Source organism: Microtus oregoni, unplaced genomic scaffold (assembly GCF_018167655.1).
Source record: "Microtus oregoni isolate MIOR12 unplaced genomic scaffold, Mior012 000006F_ref0000085, whole genome shotgun sequence".
Lineage (NCBI taxonomy): Eukaryota > Metazoa > Chordata > Mammalia > Rodentia > Cricetidae > Microtus > Microtus oregoni.
The window spans coordinates 29,425,811-29,439,705 of NW_024543065.1; the positions used below are offsets into that span (position 1 = coordinate 29,425,811).

Consider the following 13,895-nt stretch of genomic DNA (forward strand, 5'->3'; position numbering starts at 1 on the left):
CACAATAATTTAAATTTTTATTTTAAATGAAAATTTGACTGGGCATGGTGGTATGCATGCATTTAATCCCAGCACACAGAAGGTAGAGATAGACAGCTCTTTGGTCTGCACAGCCCTTCAAGTCCCAGGCCAGTTGAAGATACACAGTGAAGCCCTTTATCTCCGACACTGGTGCTGCTCGGCCATCTGTCACCACCGTCTCGGCCTTTGGTTCCTTGCCCTGAGGCTGGTCCGCTTGCCTGGCTTGGGGACTGATCATACACCAAGTTCCTGCATGATGCTAGTTTGGACTCCAGCGCCCCAACTTTCCAAAGAAGGTCCCCAATGATGTTTAGGGTTGATATTCGGGCTGCAGGTGTGAGTGGGGTCCCACTATTAGAGCTGTCCTGGTGTGTTTAAACCAGAGCTGGGTCCTCAGTGAGCTATGGGAGTGGATGGCATAGAGCCTGTAGCCCGCACAGCCATGTCTGTCCTCTCGGTTTCCCCAGAGCCTGGCAAGGGTGTCCGGGGCTTGTCTTGCTTCTGCTGCACAGCCAATCCCTGCCGCAGATCTCTTGCTTCATCCTTCAACCTCTGCACGGATTCTAGAAGATTTTCCTTCTGGTCCAGCTCACTCTCCAGGAAGGCATTTCTTTTGATTGCTTGATTCACGCGCTGCTCAAAGCCTTCCAGAGACATGATTGTGGCTCGTTTGGCTCTCTCCAGGTCATAATTGGCTTGTTCCAGTCCCCGGATATATTTCTGCAATTGATTTTTAATGGCTTTCGTCTGAGCCAGATCATCCTCCAAGGCCGAGATCTGCCGGTAGCCTTCTGAATGTCGCATTTCAAACTTCTCCCTCACAGTCTCCAACTCTACTCTCTGACAGGAGGTCCCAGTTCCTGGTCTCAGTTTGCTGCAGCTTAGTCTCCAATTCAGCTTCATATTCCCGGCTTCCTTTCTGGAATTCTCGGAGCTCCTCCTGTGTATTCTCGGCCCTCTGCTTGTAGGTCGTGGCCAGATCTCTCCAATGATCCAAAAGTCTTAACCGAGTCCTCCATGGTAAAAGGGGCAAGAGCTCACTCTTCCTGTGACATGATGTCCCGCCCGGGCGATGACGATCCTGGCAAGGCCTTCTTACTGTTTTTTTAAAGCTTTCTTTGAATACACCTGCTCATAGAGAGAGGACTCATCAATATTTTCAAAAAATAATTAGCATCGGCTCAAATTACTCTCTGAGTGGCCTTGCTTGGAAAAAAGTCTAAGCACACAAAATGGTAAGAAGTCACAGGCTTCCTTCAAAGAAACTATATATGGACACAAGAATGCATTAACAGTGAACAGATAAGACCACACTGGGGGCAGAGCTAAGATGGTTAAATACAGACACATAGAAAGGCATGACAGGTGATTTAGATTTGGGAGTTCCTATCATTTGGGTCCCTGGGATCTACCAGAAGTGGAAACCGGTCAAAGTACTCAAGAAATTTTAGAGGCATGCAGTTGATTGGACACAATAATATAGATGACCACATTCCCATTTCCTGTGTGCAGAAACTCTCAAGGAGCAGACATTTCTGTCTATGAGTTGAAAGTTTATCAGATGAGTTCTCTCCATTTAGTTCTGACTCCAAGCCTTTTAAGCTGCTGCCCAGTGTTTTAGTTTGAGTTGTGAGAAGAATGTTGGTTGTAGTTTCAGGTGTGTTCCAAGGTGAGCGGTGAGCACTACCAAAGCTTTGTCTGTGTTTCTGCTTCCCATCGTTTATCCTTACCTATCCTGAAGTGCCTTGAGAACTGAACTCTTACATGGTTATGGCTTACGGAGCTCACAAGTACATAATGAATACTCACAAAACACAGCATAGAGTCCTGTAAACATTTGGCCATTCTTCCAAGGTACAGTTCACATCATCTATTAAAAATGTGTGCTCTTGAGCCAACAAGGTGACTCAGTGCGTAAAGGCACTTGCAGCCAAGCCTGATCCCAGGGACCCAAATGATAGGAGAAAACCAACTCTCAAATGTTGTCCTCTGACTCTAAAACACACACTGTGTACATGTTACAGCTCTGAGGGGGAAAGATATCCTGGCAGTGGAGTCAGTGAATATCAAACTTCACATAAGAGAGTTATTGGGGAAAATACAGGAGGGTAGCTGTCTCTGCTTGGGCAAGAAGCATCAAAGAACTGAGTGGGAGGCGTGCTTTATATAGGGTTTGTTAGAGGCAGAGCTTTCCATTGTGGCCTAGAATTGGTGGTATTTTGTGGCCTGATCCTGGGCTTTTTACTCTGTAGTGTGGATTTTGACCACCTGTATTTGGAGGGGCTGGGCCTGGCCATTATGGGCTTTAGAGAGTTCTGTGGGTGGAGCCTGGCAATTGGAGGCTCAGGAGTAGGGCCTGGGCACTCCCATGCCTTGAAGGGAGCGTTAGCATTTACACACACACACACACACACACACATACACACACACACACCCCAGCAAATAAATAAATATAATTTTTTTAAAAAATGTGTATTCTAGGGACTGGAGAGATGGTTCATTAAGAAGTTAAACACACTTGTGCAATCTCAAAGACTGGAATTTGGATCCCAGCACTTATTCCAAACACTGAGTGTCCTATGTGTACCTTTAAACCGAGTTCTGAGGTGAATGGAGACAGAAGAATCACTGGGACTTGCTGACTTCTAGCTTAGTCTAAAATACTTGAACTCCATATTCAGGGAGAGCCTCTGCCTCAAAAGAGTAGGCAGAGCATGATTGAGGAGGATACCCAATGACCTCATCTTTGTGGGTACACACAGGTATGTACACATGAAAACATCTAGATACATAGGCACATACAAATTAATTCAAAAGACAAATATGTGCATAACTTAATAAACAATATTACCTACTTGCCTCAGAAGTAGAGATGAGCTTTAGAGCCCCAGGCCAAAATTAGAAATAATGGTCAGACACAAGAATGAAGACAGATGACTGAGGAAGAAGGAGGTAGCTTTTAAAAACTTAGCATATTTTATAAGCTTATATTTTCTAAGGTAAGCAATTTTCAAAATTCATCTTTATTTTAATACTGTGTAATCAAAGATTGCTTGTCTAGTACTGTTTATCACCATTCTCTATCAGGACTGTCATTAAATTCTAATTTCTGGAATATATACATTACAGCAAAAGTTTTTAAGTATTCCATGTTACCTGATTTGATTTTTATCACTATCCAAAATGTTTTTGGAAATTTCCAATCAGAAAACTTGTACTTGTTTTGTTGCCTTCTTAGGACAGCATAATATAAAGTATTTAAAAATGATTAGAAAACACGATTTATGCTTGTATGATCGTTGTCAGATACATGATCTCTGGATAACCACCAGTCTTGTATTAGTATTTGAACCTCTAGAGTATAGGCTGCAGGGTAACATGATCAGGATCCAAGGGTCTCAGCATTTCTGTAGTTCTGAAAACAGTCCTACATTTGACTCTAGCTTGAGGTATAAGTACAGTGGTCAGTCCCTTCCCAGTCTTGCACAATGTATAAATATTGTAATCTATACCCAGAGTCTGGAGCAGCACGTCACATGTACTTCCTGGGTGAGAGAGCTAATACATTTGTCCAGGGCAAGGGCAAAAGGCATTTATTTGTACTGGTCAGCAGTGATGTAACTAGAATTCAGTTTGTCTGCTATTAAACAGGTGGTTAATATCCCAAAGCCCTTGTGGGTCAGGGAAGGGAACTGAGGAGGCCCTGAAAGAGCAAGAAAAGATCTCCTGTTACCAAGAGGATCATTCAGAAGTTCCCAGGACTTGTGGTCTATGCCAACCAAGCTCAGCATCGCCCCACCTTAGGAATGACTTCAGTGATAGAATTGGAAGAAAAGTTTTCTCTAAATATTTAAATAGAAGGGTGGATTGGTTTTAGCGTAGTAATAGTTAATATTTTGTAGCATTTGCTATGTAAGATTATCATTCTTTAAGAAATACGCACAGTCATTTAAATACCATACCACTGTAATGGATGTTCTATTACTACCATTTTTAAAACATGGGTTTTTTTTTAGATTTATTTATTTTAATTGTATGAGACTTCTACTTGCATGTATGTATGTGACCAGTTAGTCATGCCTGGTCCCTGCAGAGGTCAGAAGAAAGCATCAGAGCCACAGGAACTGATGTTATATGGTTGAGAGTCACTGTCTTAGTTACTTTTCTGTTCCTGTCAAGAGACACCATGACCAAGGCAACCTATTAAAAGGAAGCATTTGATTGGAGGCTTGTCTACTGCTTCAGAGGGTTAGTCATGAGCATCATAGCAGAGAGAAAGATGGCAGTCAGCAAGCATGGCACTGGAGCAGTATCTGCAAGCTCACATCTGACCCTCAGGCTGCAGGCTGAGGGGTGTGTGTGTATGTGTGTGTGCGTGTGTGCGTGCGTGCCTGCCTGCCTGCCTGCCTGGTGTGGGCTAATGAAACCTCAAAGCCCATCCACATTGACACACCTCATCCAACAAGACCATACTCCTAACCCTTCCCAAATAGTTCTACTAACTGGTTCAACATATAATGTTCAAACATATAAGCCTATGTGTTTCATTCAAACCCAGCCACCATGTGGATGCTGGGAACTGAACCCAGGTCCTCTACAAGAACTATAAGTGCCCTTCACTGCTGAGCACTCTCTGCAGCCCCATGGCACCACCGTTTTACAGATAAAAAGGCTTGAATTGAAGAGATGCTTAAGCATGCTGCTCAAGGTCGTTGTACAGCTGATAAGCCACTGAGCTTGGGTTTAGATATAGGCAATTTGTCTATAATCTGCACCCGTAAGCTCTATACTGTCTCCAAAACTAGATAGAAAACTTGAGAGAGGATTTGAAGAAAACCTTAAAAGGGATTGCTCACATGCATCACCAAACTCAAGTGAAGTTTTTAAATTCTACTCCAGACTTTTAAGAGCTCTGGGCAGTTCTCATTTTCAGATACCTGGAGAATCTGAGCACTCAGGAGTGGGCCACATGCTTGGTTCCAAGTCACCCTTTCCACATAGTTGAGATTCAGGGTCTCATAGAAGTGGCAATAACCACTTACCCTCTGATTGCAGCTGAGGAGGGGGAGGTAGTATTTCTAGAAAAAGGAAATTCATCAACAAAGGACGTCAAGAAAGTGCCCACAGTAGTCATCAGTGGCCAGCTCTGGGCTGACTTCAGGGTCTAAGTTAGGAATCTTTTTCTTCGCTGAGTTCAAAACATAAAGCTTATATCATTGTCATGCCAGAAGCCTTAGGGAGCATTTATAGAGATCACAAATTAGATGGATTATCTTCTTGTTTTAAAAGTAGAATAGCCCATTTGCTGTTATTTAATACAGTTTTACTTCATTTTATTTGTTTGTATGGTTGACTTTTTTTTAGACTCTCACTGTGTTGCTTAGGCTAGCCACACACATACAGTATTCACACAAACACAATAATATATAATTGATTGATAGATTAAAGCTTTTCAGGCTAAGCAGTTCAATATATTGTGACCCCCTAAATCAAAGAAATGAACTAAAACACATTCTTTTTTATTGGAGGGAGTTGCAAACTGCCTCCTCTGGGACCCCATTACTTTCATTCTGCTCCCTTGTCCATAAATTATCTCTCTTGCCCGTCACATATTTCCTCCAGGTCCTTGCTGTCTTTTGCATGTTATAAACATATAGCAAGTGCTCTGCATTTTCTAGTAGAAACTATTTGTACTGTACACGTGGTACTGAAACCTCCTCTATTCACTTGTTACCCTTAATAACCTGAGTTCAGTTCCCAGGATCTGCACAGTGGAAAGAGTCCTGAAAGTTGTCCATTGACCTCCACACACAGTGCATCCATATGTGTGCACATATGTGCACACACAAGCACACATACACACGTAATTGTTTAAATTAATGAATGGAGATAGCTTTTATAGCATGAAATTGTGGTTAGAAGCCCTTTTGTTGTTTTACCTGTGTGTAATACTTCTTTCTGTGCTTGGCTGTGATGATCCTTTAGACATTTCTCCTTGGATCTAAACAACACTATAGGCCTGGGGCTTTAGATCAGTGGTAGACATCTTGCCTAACATGTACAAGGCCCTGAGTTCAAACTCCAGCACTGAAAAATCAGTCAGTCAGTCATTGTGGCAATTTGGATGAAATGTCTCCCATAGTCTCCAGCATTTGAATACTGCGGTCTCAGTTGGTAATGGTGTTTTGGGAAGGTTAGGAGGTGTGGCCTTCCTGGAGAAAGTATGTCAATAGGGGGCAGACTTTCAGGTTTCAAACCTTCCTATCCTCAGTTCACCCTTTCTGCTTCCTGTCTGTGGTTCTCGATGTGAGCTCCCAGCTCCAGGCACCATGTGAACCACCTGCAGTCATGTTGTCCCTGTCTTTATGGACCCTAACCATCCCTTCTGTAAGCTGCCTTGGTCTCGGTGTTTTCTCACCACAACAGATAGTAACTAACGAAAGCACTATATCAAAAGCTGCAGTGAATCAGACTCAGACTTAGGTTTGCAACGCATGCTCTGTGATTCCCTAGTAATAATGTAATTTTGGCAAATAAATGAATTGAACATTTTTCCTTAGTAACTTATTTGAAAGTTGTACATAGACACTTACAATGCTAAAACACTCCTTCCTGCATTCAATTTTTAAAACACCTTACATGCAGGGTTTTTAAATTTTATTTATTTACTCTCAAGCACCAAATAGGTCTTTTATTTATGTTTGGCTTTGTAGGGGGAGGAGAATATCTTCCTATTTGTCATAATATTTTTCAGTGAAAATTGTTGACATTTCTCATATACTCTATTGCTCTTATAATTAATTTTATTGACAACTTCAAAAACCAAAAATTACAGCTAGCTAGAACCACCTAAATGAGAGGTGAGTTTTCTGTGTTTTAGAAGCATGGAAATGTTCTGCAACTAGACTGTAGGAATGTTTTCCACGTGTACAGATACTTTAACCACTACCACTTTTGGAGGTGCTGAGGACTAAGCCCAGGGTCTGGTATATATATGCTAAACAAGTGCTATACTACTGAGTTATAACCCCAGCCCAGTTACTTTATAGTTCTTTGAAGGATAAGTTTTAAATGTGAGCTTTTTAAATAATACACAAATTATGCCTTGTTAAAGCACTATGTTTCTTGTTTGTTAAGAAAAAATAGTTCTCACTAAATCTGTTCACAGTTTTTATGGCCAAGTCTATTGTTTGAAAATAATTCCATGCATGATAAGAGTATCCTACAGGATCTCATTATTTTAAAATAATTTTTAAAATGCCATTTTCTTTTATTTACTATTTAGGCTTTATGTCTTTCTCTTTATTGATAATACTTCTTAAATATTCTCTGACATTTTTCTTCCCCATGGATAGTGTAATGAACAGTAGAATACTATTGGGATATCAGTAAGTAGGTGATTTGCTGATGCCCAATCCAAGTTCCTGTGTACAAGTGGAGTGTGTGTGTGTGTGTGTGTGTGTGTGTGTGTAGAGAGTGAGATCTGTGTGCAGTGCTTCACTGTTGTCCTTCTCTGTCTGTGCTGTCACACTACTCTGAATGTGAGTCATCAGAAGACAGAGAAAGTGCTCTTCTCATTGGCCGACATGGGGTTGTGTCATCTCCTTCCCAGATGGCTTTGGGCATTACAGTCGTTTCTTCGCTATCTGTGATGCTTTGTGAATAGCAATTGTCAAGCACTCTGGAGGAAAATATTCTTCCTGGAATTTCCAGTTATTTTACAACTGCAGTAAATGGTCAATTTTTTTCTAACTTATTTGTTTTGACCCATGCTTTAAAGCTACTGTTTGGTTCTTTCCCCACTTATTACCTAGTACCTGTTCTGCCATACTCATAGAACATAGCCATTCATTCTAGACAGAAGCAAGTCTCGGACTTGTTTCCATGTATGATGTTAGACAAAACTAGACTGTAGTGACAGGGATTATAAAGTGTCATGGGTCACAAAATAGTCATCTACTTCCTAGTCTTGTGTTGTGTCCATGCCATCATTAAGGTCAAGACTGATAAAGCAGCCTCCATTTGCAATGGGGCTTGACATGCTCACCTTTGTGTGTGTGAGCTCTGTTGTGCCCCGCCATCCCTCCCCCTCCTTCCCTGGATGGCCCCAAACCTAATATCTAGACTAAGCTGACCTCAAACTTCCAGCAGCCCTCTGCCTTAGTCTCCTCAGAAATGAGAGACAGCTATGAAGTTACTACGCATTGTTAGAAATGCATTTTTTAATTCTCGTCTCATCAGCAAAGGTTTGCATGCCCTTACTTTAGTTTAACAGGGCAGAGCGTATAATTCAGTCATTCCAGCTCCAGGTTAAGTGAAAGACCGTGTCTCAGAGGAATTCTGTAAAAAGTGATAGATCAGAACACTGGACAGTATACATACACACATGTAGGCACATGCTGTACACATACCACACTTAATACACACCAAAAAGCAGACAACTAAATCCTAATGTCTGTGACATCGAAGGTTGTAGACATATGTTCAGCCCTATACTGAGTACGTGTCTGTGGCATCTGTTGGCATGTCTGATTTAAACTTGCTGGGACGCGTAAGATTTACTGCTGTATCTCTAGATATCTAGATGAGCTGAGAAACAGTCATCTAATGCATGTAACGGAACAACCCATGTCCTGACATTCTTTTCACAGGAAACAGATCTTCGACTCTTTATGCCCACTTTACCTTCACATCTCCCCAGCCCTGGTCATATTTTGTAGTCTTAAGTGGAGCCTTTCAAAATTCCCTCTTCTGTCCATTAGTCCTTGTTATATAGTTCCAGAGGTCTCTGCAGAATATTTCTCTCCTGCGTTGCTCATACAGCCCTTGTGTCTTCTAACCCCTTCTTGCTTTCAAGAGGAAAGGAAACGCAAGTTCCCACTCCTCCTGATGCATCAGAACTCAGAGTTGTGGCCCTGGCCACTGGTAAAGGTCAGTCATGACTCACACCTCCTTTATTGTGACCAATGTCTATAGCACAGGCAAAAGTCTGCATGTGGTCTTATTTGCTTTTACACTTTTCCCCACTAACCCTTCAGAGACTAACGTGTGTGCCAACTTCAGTTCATCCAGTATTTTTAGCTTTCTCATATTCTAATTTAGCTCGGATCTTTCGCTGGCATGTTATCTAGGTTGCCACTGGACTGTCATTCCTCCCAGTCTTGATTGTGCCTGGAGCAGTTTCCTGTCTAAATGCTGAGCCCTGGAAGAGAGGGCTTTGTAATGAAAATGGAGATGGCCGCATGCTCTTTGTAATCACTTCTCTAATCCTCTACCTGCCAAGCTGGGAAGAAAATCGTAATTATCAGAGCAGAGAACTGAACTCCTGGGCCTCACCAGACAGAATGAGCTCTACGGGAGGGGAAGTGACAGGCCGCATGGTCCTGTGGGGCGGAGCACAGTTATTTTGGAAAACTTTGACAGGAGACCTGATGTATTTGTATAACCTTTTCATGTAGAGCCTCATTGCTGTGAGAGGACAGGTTTGGGTTTTCTTCATTAAAAGCTTATTACATGAAGAAATAGGGCAGTGGTTTTGCTTGGGTAGATGGGGTCAGAGAGGCGGGTGTGATCTCCTCAGGATATTAATGTCTGCCTTCAGCCGGGGGAAATGAGCCGTCACTTGAGTTCGCGGCAGCTTTATGTGCTCATCACTAGGGATTCCCATATGTCCAGGGAGCTGCAACAGTGAAAAATGGCAGAGCGCTGTGGTGGAGTGCAGAGGGCCCTCATTGGAATTCCTGTCAGGAAGCTCAGCTCCGCCTGCCCAGAGCAAGTCTGTTTAGTGTTGATCAGCCGTCCATCTATCTGATAACCTGCACTGATGTGGGCATTCCCTCCGAGGGCTGCCTGGCGGTGACAGCGGAGCGCCCAGATGTCTTGCTAGCCTTTTCTGGTAGTCTCAAGTATTTTTAACCCTTTTTGTGAAACCCAAACCCAAAAAGACTCCCAGCAGATGAGGAGGAGGATTCTCCTAGCTAGGCTTGCTCTGTTTTTCTGGCATAAAAGAGCCCAGCTTAACCATTTCCAGAAAGTAGACGCCAGCTTCCTCCTCCCATTGGGAGCGTCTGGTTGGCCTGTGGAATAATTATGGGTGGATAGTGTCGTGTTTGTGTTTGAGTTCCCAGGTAGTAGGTTTAAGAATATTCTCCAAGGTGATACATGCCTGGCTTGTTTGTCCTTTATTAAAGCAGACTCACAGGTGTGCTCGGGAACCGCTGAGCAGAGCTCTGTCCGCTGTTTGAAAGTATGATACAGACTTCTCAGGGAAGTGGGGTTGCTAATTTTGAATGGTAAGTAGGTTGCCTCCTTGCTGAGTCCTGGCACCCCTCTGTTCTTTCAAGTGTGGCCACCTAAGACAGCTTACCTCTTTATAGATGGGGTGATGGGTATGGTGGCCATTAATTACAGAGCTCATCTGTGCTGAGGTGTTTGTTGTTGTTTGGAAGTTTGTGTTAAGTTGTAATTTTTTTAAAAAATATAAATTTCAATTGTGAGTGGTAGCATATAAATTTTTAAAGAAAAAAATGTGTGTTTGGAGGGCTCCACTGTAGGGCTCCAGGAGGAACTTTGGGTTTGTTTTATGTTGTGGGATTCTACCATGGGCTCAGGGGTCAGTCTCGTGGACCCCCACTTGTAGTGTGGGTGAGCGTTCTGAAGAGACTCAGAGCCCTTCAGGCCTTCAGTGGTTGCTTCAAGTGTAGGGGCACAGCTGGACAGGACACCTCCCCTAGCTTTCAGCCCTCCAGCCTGTGATTTGATCACTGCTTGAGGAGGAGCTGGCCTTTACCACAGCCTATAGTGGTAAGTGTAGCCCTCAGCAAGGAAATGTCTCTTTTTAACAGACCAGGCCATTACAGAAAATAACAACCAATCAAAATGCAGAATTGTGGAGCCCAGTCCCAAAAGATGTCTTTGTCTTTCTACAGACAGAGTATTACTAAATTGCCGGGGCAAACTCAGAATCCTCCTGCCTCAGGCTCCTGAATAGCTAGAATTACTCAAGTGTACCACTACACCTAGCTGACATTTTGCTCTTAATGGTTAGGATTTGGAGTTTTAGTGCATTTATTTTAAAGACAGAATTCTTATTTTTAAATTCAGAAATAATATATGGCTAATTTTGAATGTTGTGATTATGGTACCTCAAAGTACCATCTAAATTATGCCATCAGCATGCATAAATGACAAAATAGGAAAACCCTGGTATTTCTTCAATTATTACAATTTAAATTGGATTAATCTCTTGGGACTTTGAGTCTGGTTTATTTATAGAAACAGATACTGTTTGTTTGTTTGGTTGGTTGGTTGGTTTTTTGAGACAGATTTCTCTGTGTAACAGCTCTAACTATCCTAGACTCACCAAGTAGACCAGATTGACCTTGAACTCACAGAGCTCTGTCTGCCTCTGCCTACTGACTGCTGGAATTACAGGTGTGTGCACCACCACCGCCCAGCTAGAAACAGATAATGTTTGACACCTAATTAAAAGTGTTCAAAAAAATAAAATAAAATAAAAGTGTTCAGAGGCAAGTGGGGTGAGGTGACACGGGCCTTATACCCAGCACTTGGGAGGCAGAGGCAGGCAAATTTCTTAAATTCAAGGTCAGCCAAGGCAATATATATATAGAGAGAGACCCTGCTTCAATAGTTAAAGAAGAGGCTACGACAGAAGAATTGGAAATACAAAACTAGCCTGGGCTAGTTTGTGAGGACCCCTTCTCCCCACAAATGAGATCCCTTTGTACCTGTGTAGGCTTGTGAAAGAATATTTGTTTTTCGTTATACCTGGGTTTATTTATTGATTTGGGCAGGTTTTTTTTGTTTTTGTTTTGTTGGAGGGGCACTCATGATAGGGCACCCATGTAGAAGTTAAAGGACAACTTTGAGGAGTCAGTTCTCTCCTTCTATCTTGTTGGTCGTGGGACTGAACTCGGGTTTTCAGGCTTGGCATCTTCATGGATGAGCATCTCACCAACCCTGTGTTGGCTGCTTCTTAACTCTTACTTTTTTGAGGGAATTGAGCCCAAAGCCCCATTCATGATTAGTAAGTGCTCTAAGTGTGATGTTTTAAAGTATGATTTAGGAATTCTTTTGTTCTGTCTGCTTTCCCTTGTCCAGAGATGATGGGGAAAGAAACAGAACATAAAACTAGAAAACAGCCCATGTGCCCAAAGGTAGTGCGTGCTGCCAGTGCTTAAAATGTAGAAAACCCGGTGAGTTGATGCTGTGCAGCAAAGGAGTGGGGTAGTGGCTGCCATCCTCTATGGAGTGGCTGGCAAGGCCTTGCAAAGAAGGGCACTCAGACCTGGAGGGGGTGAACCACTGAGCCTCATAAATATGCAAAGAAATACAGTACAGACAGAGCAAAAGGAAAAGGCCCTGAAGCAAGAATGAGCTTGGAGTGTTTAAGAACCAACAAGGAAGCTTAGCTTGAAAGAGAGAAAACACACACCTGCAGATGTTTGCACTTGCCTGCAGATGTGTGCACTTGCCTGTGGATTTGTGCATTTGCCTGCAGATGTTTGCACTTGCCTGCGGATATGTGTACTTGCCTGCAGATGTGTGCACTTGCCTGTGGATTTGTGCACTTGCCTGTGGATTTGTGCATTTGCCTGCAGATGTTTGCACTTGCCTGCGGATATGTGTACTTGCCTGCGGATATGTGTACTTCCCTGCAGATGTGTGCACTTGCCTGTGGATTTGTGCACTTGTCTGTGGATGTGCACGCTTGCCTGTGGGTGTGCACACTTGCTTGCAGATGTTTGCACTTACCTGTGAATTTTTACACTTGCCTGCAGATGTTTGCACTTGCCTACGGATGTGTGCGCTTGCCTGCAGATGTGTGCATGCCTGCCTGAGTAGAGGAAAAGAACTCAGAAATAAAAGATAGAGGAGCTGTGGTGAATTATCCTGGGCCTTGGTGCTCATCGTGGCCTTTTACAGTGAGTGTGAGATAGGGAGGGAGCTGTGACGGGTTTTTCAGCAGAGGAGCCATTGACTGATGGTCTCTTCACTTGCATGTTTGCCTCCCTGGTCTTACCACTTACCAGTCACTTGATCTCACATCTGACAATAGCTTTCATTCATCCTCCATGTTCAGTCACAGCAATGCAGCAGTCTTCATATACATACCTATTTCTTACTGAGTTTCAATTGTCTAGCATCAACCATAGTCCAAAAATATTAAGTGAAAAGTTTCGGATATAAAAATAATTTATTAGTTTTGACTGCCATTCTGAATATAGTGGTGAAATATTGCATTCACACTTCCTTGTGCCTAGGATAGCAATCTTCCATTGTCCAGCATTTCCACGTTGTATATCATCATTTAGTAGCTATGAAATCAACTGTCATGGTGTTGGTATAACAGTGCATGTACTCAAGTAACCATTATTTAACTTAATAATCCCAATTATGTAATAGCAGCTGCTCCAGCTGTTCGTCGGTGTGTATAAATGAACTGACCATTTCACTTGCATCTCAGCACTCTCTGCATGCTCTCCTTCTTCCTCTCTCCCTAAAACCTTGCTTCCAAACAAATTCACCTTCTGCTTTTATGTCGTCGTCATCTTCCTGTTTGTTTGTTTGTTTGTTTGGGGGTGGGATCCATTGAGATTAATAAAGGTTGCTTGCATGAGCATGGGTTGGGGAGTTGTTTACTGGTGCATGGACAACTTCTCATATCAATGACTACACCTTAAGGAAATGACACCCTTCCCTAGCAGCCATTGCCTGCCATGAGCCTCTGAGAAAGGGGTGAAGCCTCATGAGCTCTTCCCCCATCTGTGATGAAATATTGGCAGCCCCACTCCTGTACAGGTCTTTCACAGGCAACCGCAGCTGCAGTGAGGTCCTCAGCACAGTGTTCCCAT

General features: G+C 42.8%; 1 protein-coding gene and 1 pseudogene across 3 annotated transcripts in view; one reads left to right on the plus strand and one right to left on the minus strand.

Annotated features, from left to right (window-relative positions):
• Positions 1–13,895, plus strand: part of Pdss2 (decaprenyl diphosphate synthase subunit 2) — a 238,151-nt gene that overhangs the window by 102,088 nt on the left and 122,168 nt on the right. The window lies entirely within an intron of this gene.
• LOC121449232 lies at positions 63–1,040 on the minus strand (annotated as a pseudogene).